This window comes from Sinocyclocheilus anshuiensis, unplaced genomic scaffold (genome assembly GCF_001515605.1).
Source record: "Sinocyclocheilus anshuiensis isolate Anshui unplaced genomic scaffold, SAMN03320099.WGS_v1.1 scaffold54, whole genome shotgun sequence".
Taxonomy (NCBI): domain Eukaryota; kingdom Metazoa; phylum Chordata; class Actinopteri; order Cypriniformes; family Cyprinidae; genus Sinocyclocheilus; species Sinocyclocheilus anshuiensis.
This window is the reverse complement of record NW_015547654.1, coordinates 141,693-146,183: the sequence shown is the minus strand read 5'-3', so window position 1 is coordinate 146,183 and position 4,491 is coordinate 141,693.

The following is a 4,491-nucleotide window of genomic DNA, read 5'->3' as shown; positions in this document are numbered from 1 at the left end:
TGGAAGGCCAAACAAAGTAGTTTCGCTTTCACAACGAAACACAGCGTCACACACGGTGGCCTAGAGTGAGCGGCGGCAGCCTAGAGTGAGCAGAGGCCGGGGGCTTGAGTGAGGAATGGCTGGAGGGCTAGAGTGCAACCAGCACTAAGTCGCTTTGGATAAAAGCGTCTGCTAAATGACTAAAAGTAAAGTAAAAGTAAAGAAAGGAAAAATTGAAATCGCATCATATGACCACTTTAACGGTAATTTACAGGTAATTTACCAGTAAAGACTGTATGTGCGAAAGGGGCTAATGATTCATTCAGGAAGAAAACATAAGTCTTTAAGTCATTCACTCAAAAGATTCCAAAAAGAAAGAAACAGCTCTTTATTAGTGAGTCATTGAATGATTCATTCAACCTATTTTTTTTTTTTTCCCAAAAATACAGATTTATTCAGCGACAGAGCACCACTGCTGTGTGTAGCTCAGAGACATGCAAAGGTTGCTGTGGCTTTGTTTAGAAACTATTTGCAATGGTGGAGCAAAAATAGACGAAGTAACTGCAATATTGCATCTGAAATGTAAGTTACTCAAGATCAATATTAGCACAATATTCAAATTTTTGTTAACTAAATTGTTATAGTTTAGAAGCAATATCACACTTGCAATCATGATGTTAGTTGTGTTGATTAAGAATAAAAAAAGCAACTTTATCCTTATTTTCAATGTGAAATAAGCTATTTGAGACTTCCAATTTATTAGCAACTATAGGTAAATAACTGTGCAGTAAACGATTAAAAAATGAATTAAAATAATATGATAAATACCAGTTTGCAACATTAAGCTGCATAACAGACTGTTTTTGTACAGCTAAAATAACTAGAAGCAGCTGACACCGGAAGCCTTGAAACACTCCCAAAAATAAGGTGTATGGATTGTTGGGTTGAATTTGAGAGCAAGTCAACCACAGGACTTCAAACAGAACGTGAATTGGACTTTTATCCTCATTGGATCTTTACTCAAGTTTCCTCTCACACACAACTGCACTGATCACTTAGGGAATGGAGGATGTGAGAAATTCAGTGTGGCAAAGCTGGTGATGTGCCTTTCATTCCACCAAATAAACAACCAGAGAGAGGTCATAAATCAGTGGGGCTCCGTCTGGCCTCCCCACCCCCATCCTGAACACACAGAGTAACGGCACGAGGAGGGAGGCGAACGAGAAATATAAAGCATAAGAGAGCTAACGTAGAAGGGAGAAAAAGCAAGAGAAGGATCGGAGGTGAATAAGTGCAGCTGACGGCCAGAGGAGTGACAGGACACACCTGAGCTCCTGCGCATGATTAATAGTGCTAGAGAGACACGCCGGTGTTTAGTACCTAGAGTTCATGCGCAATTTATAGCTCCTGCCGCGCTCTCCCCCATCCTCATCTCTGCCGTCCCCCCACCACGGTCTTCCCCAGCTGTTCCACACCTGGACGAGGGCCCGGGAGAGAGATGAGCCATCCATCTCTCACAGGCCACAGAGGGAGGGGTGAGGGAGCGCAAGCACCTAGCAGGTGCTCCGTGGAGTTAGGGGTGGAGAGAAAGCATCCAAAACACACAAAGCCAAACAGCATTTCAGGTAAAAGGATCTCGGGTCTCAATGCGAAATGCAGCAATCACACACATCTGCCGCTTTTAAAATTAGCAAGCTCTCAAAGTCTGCTTATCAGGCCCCCAAATCATATTTCACGCTGACAAGCGTCATAGCTCAGATTCCTACAGAGTCTCCGGGAGGCGAATAAACCGCCTCCCTCGGTCACACTTTGATGAGATGTGATAAAAGTGGCCCCTGTTGGAATGGGAATCTGTATGGATGGACGATTCCTCAAAATGTGGAATTGATTTTTCAGTCAATTAAAATTTTATAGCTTTGAGACTTAAAAGGCACCTTATCTTCACATGGGAATCCCACCCAAGACCCTCAGATGATTTGAAATCACACTGAAATATGCATCTGAGCTCTGGGCTCTCCTAAAAAAAAGAGAGAAAAAATAATTAATTCCAGCTGCAAGATCATGAAGAGCATATGAGCAAGACTTGTCAGGATTGGCACAGTGTCACCCTATTCGCGCTCGTTCTGATCAATCCAGTGGCAGAGATGACACCTCTAACCCCTCGTGAGACAGATTCTGTCTCGCATGCCACAGCTCTTTCATCTTCACCTTCACACGCATTAATGGATGATCTCATCCTCCAAACCCTCACAGGGGCAAAAATACTGGATTTTATATTTTCTAATAGAAATGCGAGCCATACTGGTGCAGAACTAACTGGAACAATCCTAAAGTGGTTTCCAGGGCATTGCTATACGAATGCTAAGGTGTTCTTGATGATGTTTAGAACATTTCTTCCGCACTTGCTAGGACATTGTGAGGTAGTTGCTTAGGGGTTCTGGGGCCAGTTGCATAAATTTTAGTCACAATGGTACGACTGTGTCTTAGGAAATAGTTTAAATAAACTAGCAGTTAACGAAGTGGTAATAATTCTTACTTTTCAGATTCAAATTAGACCAATATACCTTTTTATGTAACTGAATTCAAAAAGTTATGACCAGTCTTAAAAAAAATAAAAATTGGATGACTAACATTTAAGACTAGTCTAAGTGGTTTATGAAGTTGGCACAGGATGATTACCAGGTGGTTGCATATTAGCAGTGATATAATTAACTAAAATGGAAACTAAATTACAATTTTAATTGAACTGAATTAATAATTAAAAAACTAGATGAAATTGGAAAACTGGGACTAAACTAAAATGCAGTTTCATGATTCCAAATTTAACTAAAATAATAAAATACAAATGGCCATAAACATTTAGTTTTAGGCTTTGATATAGAATATTTTGTAAAGTTTTTTAATTGTAAAACTCATCTGTATTAAATATAAAATATATATATATTTAAATGATCTTTTAACATGCTGACTTTGGCAGTACAAAAATATTACAACTAAAAAAAGAATGAAAAGTAAAGAAGAAAAAACAAAATAGAATAAAGAACCAATAACAAAAACTAAACCAACAAATAAAAGAAATAGAAATAAATAGAAGAAATAGAAATATACAGAATAAAGAGCCAACCTTGCTCCTACATATATATATGGCTTTTGGGTGAAATTATGGGAACTATCAAATTTTAGTTTGAGTTTTTTTGTCATCTTGGTTGAAATTTTCTAACTGGTTAAAATAATAATAATAATACATGAAAATTCACACTATTATTTTCTAAATGCATGTTATAGATCTTATTGTGAGCGATTCATCCATGTATATGTTTCTTTCTTTTTTATTTTATTTATTTATTTTTAAGATTAAATTTTGCCCTTTTTATTGTGCCAGGACAGTTTAGTTGACAGGAAGCAAATTGGGGGAGAGAGAGAGGGATGCGGGATCGGGAAAGGTCCTCGAGCCAGGATTTGAACTCAGGACGCCCGTTGCGACTTTATGGTCAGGAATTGTAAAAATGCAATAATTTCTCTATTCGTCTATTTGATATATTGTACCAGATCAAACGCTGCATGCCAGTTCGTGAAGAAGGGATGCAGATTCACAAAGGGATGCAGAACAACATACTGTGGCATACTTAGCACACAGAACCTGTAGGCAGTGCAGGTCTGCAGCTGTATTCAGCGTTTGCCCTGCAGATACAAGATAAATGTGTGACAGTAGCCCATGTAAATGAGCCTCTACGTGCCAACTAAACCATGTTCTGTTCTCTTCCCTCAGGCGGCTCGTAGCTGCACCCTCACATTCAATGTCATGCTTGCCTTAATCATGCAGAGATTTACTACCCTCTATAATTTCTTCAGTATTATACATTTTTGTTTTTCATAGCCTGCGCTTCCCTCCAGCAGTGAGTCGCTGGGCTCAGCAGTGTGATTTCCTCACCCTCTGTCCCAGCCATCCATCTACAATGACTGATGCCACCCAGATCTAAAACAAATGTTTGACCAAGCTGTTCCACTGTATTATTCAGCGGTGCGAAGGACCTGACACGTTTGACATAACGCATTTGCCCGTTTAATGATATAGATTCCAGATAAATATTTACAGATGGTCTTTTGTCTGTCTCATTGAGAGTGATTTATTCAGATGTGCCGAGGAGGTTTCTGCCTCTTTGACTGGCTTGAGTGCATCAAGGATGGAATATGCTGAAATTTTCTCGCACTGATTTTTCCTTTCCAATTATCATTTGTGACACACATCAAGCTGGCACTTCTAGACAGCTGTATAGAGCTGTCATACCAAACCAGTCTGTTAAGAGAAATCTGTGAATACAGGAAGGAAGATTAGTTGAAGATGTTCCAGTGAACACATGGACACATATGAAGATGATTAGAATAACGATTCATATTCTAATAATAATAATAAAAATTATATCTCTATATATATATGTATATATATATATATATATATATATATATATATACACACACACACACACACACACACACACACACACACACACA